General features: G+C 40.2%; 1 long non-coding RNA gene across 1 annotated transcript; it reads right to left on the reverse strand.

Moving 5' to 3' along the window:
* Window positions 1-238: 238 nt before the first annotated feature.
* On the reverse strand, window positions 239-16,148 carry LOC132678731 (uncharacterized). The gene is made up of 4 exons (XR_013551655.2): window positions 15,804-16,148; window positions 8,915-9,002; window positions 7,891-7,981; window positions 239-1,781 (listed from the first exon to the last, which is right to left on the reverse strand). It is a non-coding gene; the product is annotated as an uncharacterized LOC132678731 (long non-coding RNA).
* Between the last annotated feature and the right edge of the window lie 2,307 nt (window positions 16,149-18,455).

An 18,455-nucleotide genomic window follows, 5' to 3' on the forward strand; every position in this document is an offset into this window, starting at 1 on the left:
ACGCTCCGTCTTTCATGTTGCTGTGCACAATTCATCTGGAATTTCTTAAAACTGGACTATTCATAATAGTCTTGAAAGAACTTCAGGGGGAATGTTGAGTTCAACATTTTAGCAGCATCCTTCACTTAAATAAAAAGCTTCAGAGCCTCTTGAAGACATGAACAGTTTTGACTGAAAAATCTAATATCAACCACATGGGCTAAATGATTGCAGAACAAACTTTTTATTGCATTATAAATCTGCCGGAAACAACAACAAAAAAGGTCATCAATCTCTTCCTTACTTCTTCTTGGCATTTTGAAATTACCCTCTTTTCCTTCCTTATTTCCCAACCAAAACCAGGGTATTCAATGTTGTCACAAATTCTATTTGTCAGTGATGTTCCTTTGATAAGCTGTTGAAGCTTGTAGGCCAGATGAGAAGAAATCACGTAAGAACTCAAGCCATTTTTTTTTTAATCAAGATTGACTAAGGGACTAAATGACTTCCACTTTGTAGTGGAATCAAAAGAAATTGGTCAACAGCCATTATGTGAGAAGAAGGAAAGGCACCACAATAGAGCAGCTCAAAAGGAAGGACATCTGACTTTTAGTCTTGACTTTGCCTACAACTTGATGCATTTTCTTCAACTTTGCATTAGTCAGGCCTCTTGGTTTCAAGGGACAGAACGCAACCCAAGTGGCAAAAGAACAGGTGAAAGCGGGGCTAGGATGGAGCCACTCACCAACTGACTCCCATAAAAGGTCCAGGGGTATATTTGGTTCAGGTGTGTCTAGACACAGGCACTCAAATGACGTCACCAAGAACACGGTTCTCCCCGTCCCTCACATCCCTCTTCCTGTGGGTTGACTTCGTTCCTGGGCAGGCTCGTCACACCCTGTGCAAAGAGAATTATCGGCAGTTCCAGCTTACGTCGATCAGCTCAGCAATCCCACTGGGAAGAGACCTCCACTTTCCCCATTGTTTCTGTAAGTCCTATGGTCTTTGGAGAATCCCTGTGGATTTCAGACCCAAATTTGAACCAACAAAAAATGCAAATTGTCCAGATCGAGGGTACATGCATCCCACAGCACATGGACTGAAATCCGGCAGGAGGCACTTACTCAAAGGAAAATTAGAAATTAGGGCACTATCACCAGAAAAAGCAGGAGAGGCATCATAACAGTGGTCAGGCAAAAACAATATCCTTCCAGTCCAACTTGTCTTGGATTTCAAATGCTCCAAAAATTATATAATTTAGAGTTGATGATGTGAAGTTTTTTACTCTAAGGTTCAAACCACATTAATTTGAAGAAATTTCTCAAGAAGGGATGGCTGATTGGAACCCTATACCCATTCCCAGTCTAACTTTAGTAATAAGACATGCTAACTTGTGTTAGGAATATAGCACTCCACAAAAGACTATTATTTCTGATGCTGCATAAAGCTAAGTGTGGCCATAGGACTGTGGTAGTCTGGATTACGGCTTCCCAGGATATCCAGGTCCTAGACCCTGGAACGTGCGAATGTCCCCTTACATGGTAAAAGACTCTGCCAATGTGATTGAGTTAAGGATCTTGAGATGAAGAGAGTATCGTGGCTTATTCAGGTGGCTCCTAAAGGGAATCACCAGTGTCCCTATAAAACAGAGGCAGAGGGAGATTACATGCAGAATAGGATCAGGTGATGTGAGCATGCAGAGATTGGAGTGATGCAGTCACAGCCAAGGAGTCACCAGAAGGTGGAAGATGCAAGGAGACTGTCCTCTTGAGCCCCCAGAAGGAGTGCAGCCATGTGGACACCTGCATTTCAGCCACGGAAACAGAGAAATGTGAGAGTATAAATTTGAGTGTTTTTTAGCTACTAAATTTGTGGTAATGTGTTACAGCAGCCACAGGTAACTAATATAACTGAGTTCTGGCAAATAAAATATGAGCAGAACGGGAGGTATCCAGCTTCTAGCTCGTGCCCTTTAAGGGAAGGGTGCTTCCCGCCTTTCCCCTCTCCCTCCCCTGTCCAGTGGCTGCAATGCCAACATGCTGCTGAGCCATCTTGGGCTGCCACTCATTATGGGAATAAAGGGAACATGCCTGGATAGTAGAGCAACAAGACAGAAGGAGCCTGGATCCCCAATATCCACTTTGAAACCTCAATTTAAGAGATAAATAAAACTCTGTCTTGTTGAAACCACTATATTCTGGGGTCTCTTATTACAGCTAATCTATAACCTAACAAAATTACCATTTTTGTCTGCCATGAAACTGCACTTTAAAGACTTCAAACTCCAGGGAGTATAATTAACTGAAGACCTAAAGGCTACAGTCTGAAATCTGCCACCACATTTGCACCCAGCCCTCACTTTTCCCACAGGCTGCTCCCAACATCTGGGTGTGGTGGGGATACTAAAGCAATTTTATTACTGGGCGATATGGGGCCCATCTAACAGCCAACTTTGGCTCAAGGACTCCTCAGTGGCTTTGCCAAAGCTCCTGAGACAGCACAGCAATCTAATATATTTTCATCAAATTCCCTTCCCCCTCACTTTACTTGGGGCAGGCAGTTTCGTCATCCGATGGCATTCCCAGTCTTACCAGTTCCTTCCCCATTCTCCATCCCAGGTGTTTCCCCTAATTAAATCCTTGCTCATTTAATCCCATCTTGGCAAATGTGTCTCAGACTAATACACGGTCTTTTCCCAAAAGTTCAAGAACCATGAGGTCCTCTGGCAAAGTAAGAAAAGAAATGAGAATCTTAGCAAGTAGTAAAAGCATCTTGTCATATACATATTAACCCAAGGTAATTGTGAAGTGAAGAAGAGTTGACCATGTTATAGTTAATTTTCCCCCAAATAACCTCTTGATCACTTTCAGATTCTCTCCTGCCACTTGGAAATAAATTAGGAGGGCAACAAAATTTTCTCTAAAGATTTGGCAGACTGCATATTATTGACTATTCCAAATTACTAAATGAAAAGTAAAATTCCATCAATTATCCAATCACTTAAAAAATTTTTTTTCAATGTTTTTTATTTATTTTTGGGACAGAGAGAGACAGAGCATGAACGGGGGAGGGGCAGAGAGAGAGGGTGACACAGAATCGGAAACAGGCTCCAGGCTCCGAGCCATCAGCCCAGAGCCTGACGCGGGGCTCGAACTCACGGACCGCGAGATCGTGACCTGAGCCGAAGTCGGACGCTCAACTGACTGCGCCACCCAGGCGCCCCTACTTTATTTAAATATCAAACATCTGGAGGCTGATGATAAGCAGGTTAAGAATTCAGGATGACTGAACTGTTCCTTAATCTTTGGCCAGATTTAACCTAGCGTAGACGCAATCCATTAGTCCTGAATTTCGGTGTATTTGCACATTTTTGTCTTGGTGTGTGTGAATCACTTCCCCTGGATGTACAAATGTCCATACAATGTGAAGTCTTGTGTAGCTCCCCCATCGGGAAGTCATTGTCATATTCCACTTCAATCTACTGTCTTCAGCTTCAGTTATAACAGATTTCTTTCTGCTTAGTTTGTCTTTTGGACTGTCACACGTTTAACTCATGTTAGTAGTCCCATAATTATTCTTGGCACATCTGTCTTCATCACACATTTGCTGAACTGAATCAAATGTGAAAAAGTTGGGAAACGCATGCATTAATATTGCAGGAGACTAACGTTTCTGCAACAGATTCTTGCACAGGAGTTGGGAACATCCCTCCTGGATTCATTATTGGAATCAGAAAATATGTCATTGAGAGGATCTCAGGGAAGGAAATGCCTGTTGTTGACAAAGGCCTTGAACACAAAACAGAGCAGATGAAATTGAGAACAATGAGTTCTAATCCTTCCACATGTGGTATATTTACAGCCATGACAACTGAGGCAAGACTTGCAGAGGCATGCCTCATTCATTGTGAGGAGAGACGGTGTGTGTGTGTGTGTGTGTGTGTGTGTGTGTGTGTGTGTGTGTGTGTATGTAGTCCTGGGGATAAGAGCTGTGCATTGTTTTTTTGTCTCTGATCAGACAAAAAACAAAGTCTTTATACTGCACTTCTGAAAACAGGTTAGATATCTTATTTTAAATGATTACAATAGAGAACAGTTACTAACATAGCTCCCACCTAAACATGTGTTTAGGTCTCTAAGGGGTCCTTTGGTTGGTTGTATTTGTGGGATTTTTTTTTAATTAAAAGAAGACATAATATCTAGCCATGGTAATAAGAAAATATTATTAGAGGGAAGCCTGGGTGGCCCAGTCAGTTAAGCATCTGACTCTTGATTTTCGCTCAGGTCATGATCTCACAGTTCCTGAGACTGAGCCCCAATTCAGGCTCTCTGCTGACAGCATGGAGCCTGCTTGGGACTCTCTCTCTCTGCCTCTCTGCCTCTCTCTCTCTCTCTCTCTCTCAATAAATAAACATTAAAAAGAAAATATGATTAGAAAAATAATGAATTCTTAGGATATTAGTGTATTAGTAACATTCAACTAGGAAGTAGAAAGCATCGATATCAATTTCTAGATCTGAATTTGCCACAAATAACAATGCAACCTAGGACTACCCACCTAAACTGAGACCTGGCAACCTTATCTATACACAGGAAAGGGCTGAAGTGTTTCAGTTGAAAACTGGCGGATAATGGGCCAAGTTCTGCCTAAAGATATGTTTCCTATGGCCAGTCAGCATTTTTTTTTTTTTTTAACTAAATTAGTTGCTTGGCTATAACTCAAGACATTTTGCCAGAAGAAGAAACACAATTTCTGGTTTCTTTTGAAAAATTAAAAGATACAACCAACCTCATCTTACACTTCCATATGACAACCACTGGGTAAAGCCCATGTTCCCCAAGTACACCTGGTACACTTTACTCATGAAGCCTGACTGCACTTGACAGACACCAGAATGTGTGACTCCTATACTCCGTGATCTGAAAGGGCCCGTCTAGTTCTCAATGTCTGTGAGCCCAGAATATAACTAAGAGTCTAGAAACAAACCCATAAATTTAGGGTCCACTGATGTTCAATAGTATTGCAAGACAATTCAATAGGAAAATAAAAGTCTTTTCAACAAATGTTCCCAGGACAACTTGATATCCACATGCAACAGAATAAAGTCAGGCTCTTTCCTCACATCATACATAAAAATTAATTCAAAATGAAAAAAAATAACTCAAAATGGATCACAAACCTAGATATAAGAGATGAAACTATAAAACTACTAGAAGAATATAGGCAAAAATCTTCATGATCTTAGGTTAGGCAAGGTTGTCTTAGATATGACACCAAAATCCCAAGTGATGAAAGAAAAACAGATGAATTAGAACTCATAAAAAATTTAAAAACGTTTGTACTTCAAAGGATACCATAAAGAATATAAAAGGCAACCTATAGAATGATAGAAAATATTTGTAAATCATAGATTTGATGAGGGACTCATAAGGAATATATAAAGAACAGGTACAATACAACAATAAAATAACAAATAACCCAATAAGAAAATGATAAAGGATCCCAGTAGACACTTCTCCAAAGAAGATACACAAATGGCCAACAAATACATGAAAAGATGTTGAACATTATTAGCCAACAGGGAAATGCAAATGAAAATCACAATGAAATATGACTTCACACCCACTAAAATGTCTGTAGTCAAACAGACAAAGGCAACAACTGTTGGCAAAGTTACGGAGAAAGCAGAACCCTCATATGCTGTTGTTAGGAATGTGAAATTTTGTACCCACTTTGGAAAACAGTCTGGCAGTTCACCAAAAGTTTAAATTTAGAGTTACTGCATAACTCGGCAATTCTACTACTAGGGAAATGAAAACATATGTCCACACAATAACATGTACATGAATGTTCATAGCAGCATTATTCACTATAGCCAAAAAGTAGAAACATCCAAAGGCCCATCAGTTGATTGATGGATAAACAAAATGTGGTATGTACTGGAATATTATGTGGCAATAAAAAGACACAAAGTCCTGAAACATGCTATACAAGGATAAACCTTTAGGACAGTGTGCTAAGTGAAAGAAGCTAGATGCAAAAAAAAAAGCCACAGATGACAAGATTCCAATTATACGAAATGTCCAAAACAGGTAAATGCACAGAACAGAAAACAAATTGATGGCTGCCAGGGGTGGGGGGTAGAAGGAATAGAGAGTGATGGCTAACCAATATGGGGTTTCTTTGGGGAGTGATAAAAAATACTGTGAAATTAGACAGTGGTGATAGCTGTACAGCTTTGTGAATATGCTAAAACCCACTGAATTGTATGTTTCAAAAGGACAGATTTTCTGATGGATGAATTATATCTCCATTTTTAAAAGTACATGAGCCTGCAGGAGAATCTAAATTTTCATCTCCATTATCCTGTCAACATTATCAATAGCATCAAATTTCCTTCCCCAGTGAAAGGCTAACCAGTATGAGCAACCCACTTCACTTTAGCATGAAGCAAAGTGAATTATGGCTAATGTGGCAATAAATTTTACTTATGGAAGAATAAAACTTGAGCCTCTTATTTTTTTAAAAAAAGAAAACTTTAAGAAAATTTTTTAAAAAGATGTATGTTTACTCTTCTTTTGAAGTTTAACATTTTTTATATTTTTTTCTCCAATAAACATCTGAACTCTATAGGACCACGTGAAATACATCTCCTTTTGTCTGCAGGCTGTTTCTGGGCAGGGAAGACATACCCTACCCTAGTCAATGACAAATTGATTCATTTAAGCTCGAACATCCTATTGCATAATTACCCTTAAGGCTGTGAGCTCACGGTCTCTTCTGAATTTCAGATCAAGCTGGGACATCTGGGAAATGGACACACTACAGAGACTCATTTCAAGCCACCTTCCCCCCATTCCAGTACTGGAAAATGGCCAGTTGTCTTGTAATGGGACTACAACAAAAATCAATTTCCAAATTGAAGGGCAGTATACCAGCAAGTGAATTATACCATCGCTTTAGTATTCCTCTTCTTGACCAGGCACAAAAGTTAGTGAATTATGTAACAGTATCCAACCAAGCTGGGCAAAATTCAAGCATTAAATGTGAAAACATGTTTGCCCTTAGAAAGGGGTTCACATGGAAATGACCATGAACACAGTTATGAGTGCATATATAATGAGAAGTGGGGCGGGGTGTGTGTGTGAAACTATGTTATTTTCTAAGTTGGCTGTTTGAACTGGTTTGACTAAAAGGAGTGCAGATTCTTTTTTGGCAGAAACTTTTCCTTTGTTTAGAAAAACACCTTTATGAATCTCCTCAAGCCCTGGCTGAGATCTAAGAGATCCAGAAAGAGAAGAATAAAATGGATTTACGTAATAAAATAAAAACAATTCCTTAAAAAGTAACTTCCCTAATGGTGTTGGGCAAGATGATGCCTTCAGATCCATCCCTCAGCCCTGCTCTATGCACTGTGTTTAAACTCCATGGATGGCAATAAACAGACTCCCTAACCCACTGGCTTCCCATTGGGTTCGGCCCATTAATGGGAGGTAATTGCCAAACAATGGAGAGTGGGAGGAGAGTGTTTATTCCCCAGCCTCTCTTTATGCTAGGCCTCTGGCTAGCAGATGTTATGCAACCCGCAACCACTCTGGGTTCCAGAGTCTGTTTCTCTGTCCTTGTCCTTCAGGCCTGAAAGCAGTGACAGCTCCCTGCTCTTCCCTGCCATAGAAGTGCTGCTTCAAGACAGTCACTTCTGCTATAAGCAACGTAAGTGTTCTCGAAACCATCATGCTCTGCAAATTTTTGTCAACAATACCAAGGAGCTTATGGGAAAACAGGCTTAGAGGCACACAAACTGTACCTATGACATCTTAAAAACAGAGGAACCTAACAAAAATGGTTGACGGTGTTACACTTGTTACACAATTAAGAAACACACAAAGACAATAAATGTTGCCTTTTTACCTTGAACAAGACCTTGAGATGTGCTTGTGGAAGTACATTTCATAAGGGCTGCAGCTTGTAAACCGTTGCAAAGCGGCAGCAGGAAGCTTATCTGAAATGCAAAGAAAGTTGCCTTACCAGATGGGCATGGTGTGGCTCATGCGGCTGTGGTGAACTGAGGAGGATCATGGCTGTCTGGGGAGGGGGTGTGCATTGTGTGTATTCCTACACTGTCTGGTTCAACTGGGTGCAGATTTCTGGGTTCACCAAATGCTTTTCATGGATCACATCACGCATAAGCAAATGCGAAACCAAGCCCACAGACTTCTGCTCAGGTCATGATCTTGTGGTACATGAGTTCAAGCCCCACACCGGGCTCTCTCCTGTTAACGCAGAGCCCGCTTTGGATCCTCTCCCTCTCTCTCTCTCTTTCTCTTTCTCTTTCTCTCTCGCTTTTCCCCTCACCCACTTGTGCTCTCTCTCTGTCTCTCTCTCAAAATAAGTAAGTAAATAAATAAAACAAACAAACAAACAAAAAAAAAAACTACGTCCAAATTGTTCCAAGGTATATCAATGGCATTGGAACAAATCTGTGTTTTCAAAACAAGTGTTATAACAGAACTGATTGAACATAGCTTATTTCCTTACACTTGGTCAATGACTTTATCAATAACATTTGAGTATGTTCTGTTTCCTGTGAAAATACTTAGAGAATTGTGGCAGTCTGGGGACAAGAGTCTCCAAACGGCCTGTAAGAAATTCCTATTGGAAGAAGTTGCCAAGAAACTTTGAAAGATAGTGGTGTGTCTTAAGAAAATTCTAGTGTCTTAACGTTCTATACTATCTCGCAGTCCCTGCCACAGCCTGTCTCACTCACCCTGTTCCCTGCAACAGCTCTGGGTTTGTGGGGCTTTGGGAAATGAAAGGGGGAACAAGCGGCATATAGAACATGAAGATGGGCAGAAAGGACAGTAGTCACAATTGCTGAGAAAAAAACAGCTGAGACACAAGCCCTTTTCTCCCATATCAGCCAAAGAAAAATCACCTTTAAAAGGCATCAGGCAGTCCATGTTCTGCTAATACGGGTGGAGCTCTGTAAGGGGCCCTTCCATTGATTGAGAATTGGACTCCACCTAAAAGGAAAATGAATATAGCTTTGAGTTCCACATTTTCCACCAAGAAAAGCCTTTCAACAATATCTTCCATTCCAAAGGCACTTGTTCTGCAAGCAACACATATTTAGGAGTGAAAAAACTGAATTTTTTCTCCCTTGAACAAGTCCGTTTATTTATTTATTTATTTTTACCTGAGTCAGAACATAAATATAACTGAGGCTCTGCCCAACAATACTACATTAGCCATAGAAGCATGCCCACATGAAGGGATTATTAATCCTCAAAAAAGCCTTGGCAGAATTTGATGAAAGCTGAAATGTATTTTCACAGATGGTTGTGCTATGCTGTATTTGATTTGAAAAATATTAAACAAAGCAATACCCCGTTTCTGTTTTATTCCCTGAAAGCAATTATTACATGAAAAGGTAGACAGACAGGACACAGTTAACAAACAAAGACTAAAGAGTTGTCATCAGCCTAGAAATGTTCTGGAAAATAAATGAGAGCCACTCGCCAATAATACGACTATAAAATACAGAAATAAAAAATCTATATTGCGAACGTACACGTACTTACAGCCCACATCACAGTTTGATGAAGCAAGAGATAAATGGCCCAACACTGATTGTTTTTACAGGAATATGACAATCCTCCAAAGAAGAGAAACAGAACATCTCTCCATTCACATAAAAAGCAAATTACAGATGGGGAAAAAAAAATTCACTATGCTCAGAGCAAGATTCAATTAAAAAAATATGTCTGGCTTTGACAGGGCAAATTCCAGGCGTAGTGTATTTTCATAGAAGTTGGTCCTAGAGGAAAGATTTCAGTGCTACAAAGGCCTGTGGAACTTTTCATGGCTTGTCATTATTTCTCTGTAAGTCTAAACAAGGATTTCCGTCTCCTTAGCTCATATTTTCCCCCTAACTGATCCTGCAAGGTGCCATTATGCTTCCGACAGTGTTCTTCCTTTCTGAAAATCACACTGTATAAAGCTGCATGGTGGATTTTGAATAATAATTAATTCTGCCTTATAGCAGCAATATAACACACGGTGCTTTACCAAGGATTACATGGGGTATGTGTGTGTGTGTGTGTGTGTGTGTGTGTGTGTGTGTGTGTGTGTGTGAATACATATGGTTAAATGGCAGGATGAAACCATGGAAAAGAAGACCAGAGACAGCTTGTCATGTCCCACGCAATGCTTGAAGAACAGCACAAATAGCATTATTCAAACAGAACACAACTCTAACTCTGGGACATCCATTTGTATCTTCAGAAAATTAGGCGGCAGCTATTATCTTTCTGTTGTTCAAATGATGAAACCAACACACAGAACCGCCGCTGGAAGTCACAGGGTTTTTGAGCCAAAACTTCTGCACACATTCCCTCTGGCTTGTCACCTCTCATCCACTTTGTCCAGAGTATCATTAAGAATTTCTAGACATCGGGTTCTGGATCTTGTTACAATGCTCAGAATGGCTGTCAATGGACAGGATAAGAACTCCAGTAGTCAGGCTTGAATTGTGTGAATAAATGCACCCATTTGGGTGTTATCAAGCTGTTCCATTTGTCTCATCATTTCATTCTTCACTTGACACTGTGACCCTTGGAAAGCCAAGGAAGGTGTTTCTTCGGTTTTCACCCTCAACCTCAGGGTAGCATGGCCTTTATTCTCTGTCCCCTATTGCCCTTTGGAGATAATTGCCTACAGTTTGGTGCCTATATTACATATGTTTCAACCTGTTCTCCAAACATTAACTGTTTGGGATTAAAATAGTTTCTACGAAGCATTTGCAGCCTTTCCTTGAACTCCTGCCAATGTATGGCTCTCCACAGAAAGGAAAATGCTGAGCATTAAAAACGAAATGAGGATTAGTCAGAGCAGATAATAAATAGCACACTACTGCATGTGGCAGAACTAGAAGAAAAAACAACAACTTGTTTGTATTTTAATGATTTAACCATGACAACCATTTGAGGTCCTGGTAAAGGTAACAGAAATAAAGGCCCGCGTCAAGAAGTACGGAAAGACTGGAGAGAAGCCGTGCCATCAGAAAACCTATCAGATCATCAGTACTGTGTATGTAACCAGATTATGAGAGTCCATTTAAGTATTCCTGCAATGCATTATTTTCAATGTAAATATTAATCAAAGTAATAGATGATGCAATGAATCCTGAGAATGATAAAGCTAGGAGTTGGGATGATGTCTACAGGATCTAGTCCTCCTAATACGATGCTGTTGAAGGGGCAGGGCAAATTCTATCCAGACCTTTGTCAGAGACTCTGCAGGTTGGGTGGAGAGCGGCCTGGCTGCCACTTGGGAAGGGAGAATCACAGTGGTAATACAATAACAAACGCCACCACCACAAGTAATTTAATCTAACAAAGAACAAAAAAAAAAAAGCCCTATATGAAGCTGACGTACTGTTTTCATCTCCATGTTAGAGATGACAAAACCAAGGCAGAGAGGTTAAGCAACTTGCCAAAGGACATACAGTTGACAGATGAGGGAGCAAAGATTTAAAACAAAGCAGCGCAGCTCCTAAGAAACCCTATGCAACCCCCTAACCTCCCTGTATGAGCGGGCTGGGAGTGTCGTGGCCTTTATGCCACATACCATGACAGGAGGAAGCGCTTAGCCAATCACTCACGCATTCCTTCAGACATTCAACAAATGCATAATGTACACCTACTGTGTGCCTGGAATTACTGTTGGAGACAGGGATTTCATGATAAACAAGCAGATGAGCTCCCTGCTCTTTTGGAATTCAGTCTAGTTGGGGAAATGGGTGGCAAAATCCAGGCTGCTTACAGAGCTCGGAGGAAAATAATACTAAAATGGATGTGTAAGTTTAACAGGCCTCAGAAGTGCCAAGAGCGCTTACTAAAACACAGACTTCTGGACCTCATCCCCATAGTTTCTCATTCAGTAGGTCTGTGTTTAAGCCCAAGAGTTTATATTTCTAACAAGTACCACAGCTGATAACTGCTGACTTAAGAGCTCTACTTTGAGACCACCACCATAAGGGTTATTTGGTTGGGAGAGAAATATTCTTTGTGTTGTACTGCACCTCGGTTGGAGGTGAGCCTGTGCTTATGAAGAATCGTCACTGACTATATAGATACAATTTTAGATCTGCCAGGAAGTTTCTCTCACCTGCCTTAAAATGTGGACATATTCCCTAGGATGGGTATAACCCAAACCGCCACCAACAGCTATTCACACATGGTATCTGAGAAAACAAGACGCAGATTCAGTAGCTTCTGATACCAAAGAATTGAAAGAAAAAGTAAAATACGAGGCCACAGAGTGACATCTTGAGTACATTATTAACGAACAGGGAGGCAACATTTAAGAAAGTGACCCTATAAAGGCACGGGGTCGTTAAGGAAAGAGCACTATTGCAGGGAATTTCTACCCATCAATCCATGAAACACATTCCATCCTTACAGATAATGATACGCTATCATTTAATCGACATGATGATTAAAATTGCTTCCAACTGCATGAGTCTGGTTTTAACACATCTTTAAAAAAAAGCCTGAGTGTTTCTTCTCTGTAAAAGGGGGGTTTTCCAGATTCACAACCTTCTTGTCTATTGGAAATATCCATGGCAAGAGTGAAAAGAAGTACTGGGAAAAGGCCAGTTTCTTTCAAAACCATATGTGGATACAAAGGGCAGCATTATCTGTAAGCAAATTATTATATATCATATGTATGTGTGTGTGTGTATATATATATGCATATACATACGAGATAGATATATACATATTATATATATACACATATATATGTATATATATATACATATATATATGTGTATATATATACATATATATGTATATATATACACATATATATATATATAAATGGCTTCTTTTCAAAAGAGAGTTAATAGGTCAATGCTATGGGACAGGAGGGCTTCCACTGCAGAATGGAGGACCATAACCATTGACATTTGGCTGACCTTCTTTCCACATTACATAGAATGAATTTCTAACGTGGAGGATTCCATGTTAGTGTGCTCTGCAAATAGCCTTATGCTAAAGCCACAGAGCAGCACAAATAGTTGCATAAATAAATATCCCACCTTAAAGACAAATGCAAGTCATATGGAAAGTCCTTTAAGACTTGGGTATGTGTACTCAGTTTTTAAGAGTCTCTTATGGTTTGGCTCCCTCCCTCTCTAACCTCTTTTTTTGTTCCTTCCCCTCCCCCATGGTCTTGTGGTAAGTTTCTCAGGATCCACATAAGAGTGAAAACATATGGTATCTGTCTTTCTCATTACTTATTTCACTTAGCATAACACTCTCCAGTTCCATCCACGTTGCTACAAAGGGCCATATTTCATTCTTTCTCGTTGCCACGTAGTATTCCATTGTGTATATAAACCACAATTTCTTTATCCATTCATCAGTTGATGGACATTGAGGCTCTTTCCATAATTTGGCTATTGTTGAGAGTGCTGCTATAAACATTGGGGTACAAGTGCCCCTATGCATCAGTACTCCTGTATCCCTTGGGTAAATTCCTAGCAGTGCTATTGCTGGGTCATAGGGTAGGTCTATTTTTAATTTTTTTGAGGAACCTCCACACTGTTTTCCAGCACGGCTGCACCAGTTTGCATTCCCACCAACAGTGCAAGAGGGTTCCCATTTCTCCACATCCTCTCCAGCATCTATAGTCTCCTGATTTGTTCATTTTTAGCCACTTCTTAACAGAAGACCATGGGGGAGGGGAAGGGGAAAAAAAAAGTTAGAGAGGGAGGAAGTCAAACCATAAAAGACTCTTAAAAACGGAGAACAATCTGAGAGTTGATGGGGGGTGGGAGGGAGGGGAGGGTGGGTGATGGGTATTGAGGAGGGCACCTTTTGGGATGAGCACTGGGTGTTGTATGGAAACCAATTTTAACAATAAATTTCATATTAAAAAAAAAGACTTGGGTATCTGTAATATCAGCATCTGGTTACCCACTGTTTCTCTTGGCCAGGTAATTATAAGCTAACTAGTTTTGTCAGTCACTGAGTTTCTAAGTTGACAGCTCACAGGCCAAATCTGACCCAAAGATGTGATTTGTTTGACTTGTGCATTTTGTTCCTAGTTGCTGTGCCCTTAAAAGCTGATCACAAATGGCTGAAATGGAACATTTGCTCTCTTCTGTGCAACCTTGCTTGTTGCTCTACAGTACCTTTGGCCTGGACTGGGTGACACCTTTACATTACTGGCAAATCGCCTGAAGAGGCTGGAGTGTTTTGACCCCTGCTATTTAATTTACAAAATCAAACTTCAACTCCAGCACTACTTTCCTGTTAATTCCAACTACCTCATATTTTTTCTTCATTTCACCAGGGGACGGACAGGTTTTTTCCATAAGAATTTTAATTGTTCCTAGGTGAGTGATATAATACTATATAAAACTTCGGGAGGAAGTTAAGTTTCTCAGTAAAAGGGCAGAATTACCTTGTTGTATGACTCCTGCTATGGTCGACATTGCTGATCTGTTTTAGATTGGCTTGGAAATTTTGAGCTGATGAAATGAAATGTCAAGACTGGGAAGTGTCTTGATTTTTAGCAAAATGGGCATATCACCACCAGACATGAATTAGCCTAGAAAATACATTAAGTTTTAGGAGGTTCAGAGTGGGCTTTAAAAAAAAAAAAACTGAGAAGGCTGAGAGAATGTGAAAGGCCCCAAGGCATGTTCATTTTTATTCTGTAATGAATAGGAAATACACTGCAGTAAAAGCAGCATTAATGATTCAAAAACAGCTGGAGATATTGCAACAGAAATTAATCCTACTTACCTAGCTCTTAAAACTAGTAAAAGGGCAAGGTGGGGTTGAAAACTCGTACCTGAAGCAAAATGGAATGTTGGCATTAAGCACCTGTGACCAGTCATTTGTAGGCCACTCACACACAAGCACAGCAAAGCCTCTAAGGGGCAAATCTCACTAATTAGAAATAACTGGGGTGATGGCCACTTGGAATCACTGTGAAATCTGAAGTGTGGACACCTTTTAAGGAGATATAGCAGATTGGTTTCAAGGGCAAAGACTAGCAGCAAGTGACGCTTCAAGGACAGCAAGGTCCCACTGGATCCGCTCAGGGGAAAATCATTTGTTGTTAGCACATTCATTATACACCTGGGACTGCCACTAGGCTGTGTCTATCACTGTAAAACAGTTTTTAAAAACTAATATATCTCCAACTACCTTTTCTATCCTGTTTATGTGACCATTTTCTTCAGAAATGGTTGGAAAGTTTATTTTAGGCCGAGCTCTGTCTTGAGTGACAAATTTCACCATATTGGTGCCCGATGCATCGAAGTTGTCCCAATGATCTTAAAAGTTTTTACTATCATAATTTTTACTGAAACGTGGATGTATGTGTGTGTGAAACATATTCTTGCCACATCTTCTATATTTGTGTAACATTTTCTTTGACCATGCTTGACACACAATGTATTCGTTTCAGGTGGATGACATAGTGATTCAACTTCTTTATATGCTATGCTGCGCTCACCACAGTGTAGCGACCATCTGTCGCCATACAACATTACAATATCACTGACTATATACCCTATGCCATGCCTTTTATTCCTGTCACTTCTTCGTTCCATAACTTGAAAGCTGTATCTCACTCTCCCCCTCACCCATGTGGCCCATCCCCCTTCCCGCCTCTCCTCTGGAAACCAGCAATTTGCTCTCTGTATTTATAGACCTAAATCTGCTTTTGTGTTTGTTTATTCACGTTTTTCAGATTGCACATATGAGTGAAATTGTATGATATTTGTCATTCTGGGACTGACTTACTTCATTCAGCATAGCACTCTAGTTCCATCCATGTTGGTGTAAATGGCACGATCTCATTCTTTTTTGTGGCTGTGTGATATTCATTATTTATATATACTACATCTTCCTTATCCATTTTCTGTAACTTTCTTGATTGAATAAACTCAATTCTAGGAAGCAAGACTAGCCTCCACCTGTTCACTTTGTGGTTTCACTCCGTGGGTGTGTTGGGAAGGTATGGACATCGTGACTAGGGCCTTTCCTCACTAATGAATTTGGTGGGGACTTTTAAGCTAAGAGAGAATATATCCAGCAGCCCATTTTACATATTCATACACAAACCTATTTCAACATCAACTCTTAACCATAACGGAGTCTTAATAGAATTTCCAAGACCAAAGCACTTCATGAATTCCATATTCAGTGACTCAAGAGTGAGGTTTAGAATGTTTACAAATGTCTTTGTGTTTCGTTTGGGTCAATGTACAAATAGCTTGCTCAAAGGTCCTCGAGAAGAAGACCTCCCGGGCTCTCTAAGGAGAAACAAAAGAACTGACCTCAAGTACATTCTCAGCCCCAGGCCCTGAATGATAAGCTTTAGATCTGCAATGTGTGATAAGTCACCTTTTTAGTGAGATTCTGCCGACCACTCTATTTAAAACTACACCCCCTCCTCCTTAATTTCTCTCCCTTACCATTTACCACTTTGCACTATAAAATTTACATATTTTGTTTATTTTTGTCTTCTTCCTCTAGAATATAAGCTTCATAAGGTAAGGAATTTTGCCTGTTTCTTACTGCTTTATCTCTGATGCCTAGATGGTCTGGCAGGTAGTAGATAGTCAACAAATCAATGTTGAATAAGCAAACCGCTGAATACATATCTAGTGATATAATTTCATCATCTGTGTGCCAGTGGACGCTGCATCAGCAAGAGTTGGGTGGGAACACTAATACTGCCATCTGCAAGCTCAGTGGCCTCAGACAAGGGACACTTTCTCTGAGTCTCAGCTTTTTCATCCCTGAAAGGTAGATAAGGATAGTTTCTTTCCCATAAGGTTGTAGGAATAACAAAACAAGGACATGTCAGGATAGCCTTCGGCATGGTCTTAGGCACACTGTAAAGGTTCCCAAAGTGTTGCCTGTTATTACTGCTGCTGCCTTAATCCTCACCCATAAACTTATGCAGAATAACAATGAGTGAGTAGACAGAATCCCACAGCTACATATTTCTGCCCCCATCTCTTCCGAGAGCTCTGACACAGAAGTAGGGAGAAATTGGTGAAGAAGCTGCCTTAGTCTTGCTCCTATTTTGCAAAACCCTTTCTTGGGGCTGGGGGTGGGGTGGGCCTCCTGCATGCGACCCCACGCAGGGCAGTGTGCGGCAGCTGGCCTGCCTGCCGCTGCGTTGTGTGCTTTGTAAATCAATAGGGCATTTGGGTCTCAGGCTGTCCACTCTGCTACCCTTCTGAAGTCTTAACTACACTTTAAAAGCAATTATTTTGCTTCTAGCTTTGGGAAGGAGGACGTGAAAAGAGGCCTGGCTGAGGCAAAGCTCATATTTCAAGGCATGTCAGGGACCAAGATCGATGACGTGTAGATAACAGGGGAAATGGATGTAAAACATAACCTCAGGTAGACTCACGACCAGGCCCACACAGAGTTCTTCCCCTGCTTCAGAATCAAGAGGAAATCGAGTCACAACATTCAAAACCAGGGACAGAGAGCTGCAGAACGAAAGAAGGCTCAGTAACACTCACTATTCGGAACTCCTGGAACTATAAAGTCTTAGCACTGCACCACATGGGGGTCTGTACACACAGATGCTTCCAAATAATGCCTATTTTCCTACTTCTTCTTCTCTGTGTTTAATTAACAATAATTGGTTAGAATTAACAATAAAGGCTACTGTTTAAAAGTTCTCATTCTATGTCTAAGCTCTTGTTTAGCTCCTTGCAACAAACTGTTGAAATAGAAAGCATTGACTCATGTGCCCATTTCACAGAAGGGGCTTAAAGAGGTTAACTCACTTTTCTTTGGTCATAAAACAAGTAAGCAGCACAGTCAGAATGGGTACCGAGGTCCGATTCCATCCCAATATAATTGGACACTCTGCTCTGTATTATATAACACCATAAACTAAATTAGATCCTCTATAAGGCTCTCGTAGCTCCTTGTACTTTTCCTCACAGCATGGAACTGAATTTGTAAATAAATGTAAGGATGTGATTACTTGCCTAATATCGGACTCAGTACTAGAAAACACATTGTTATTATAATCGTTTTTGGTTATCACCGTATTTGCAGCACAGAGCACAGGTCGAATTCACAAGAGAAGCTCAGAAAATATCTGTTGAAGATCTGAAAAAAGACAAAGTGGACAAAAATTGAGATTTCAGGTTAAGATGCAAATTCATTTAGTTGTCTTAAATAAGTAAAAAACACTCAAAACCCATTTATTCAGTGATTTTCCCCTTTCGAAGGATACAATCAACGCGTAAGCATTTCTAATAATCCTTCACATAGATATCCCACAATAACATGGAAAATTCAAACAATTCTACAACCTTTATTGCTTGACTCTTTCGCTAAAGAGGTACTGGTATATATCTATCTTACACCCTCTTACCTCTCTTTACTTCTAGTTCTCTGTAGAATCTTTTTTTTGTAATG

This window comes from Panthera onca, chromosome A2 (assembly GCF_046562875.1).
Source record: "Panthera onca isolate mPanOnc1 chromosome A2, mPanOnc1 haplotype 2, whole genome shotgun sequence".
NCBI classification, from domain to species: Eukaryota; Metazoa; Chordata; class Mammalia; order Carnivora; family Felidae; genus Panthera; species Panthera onca.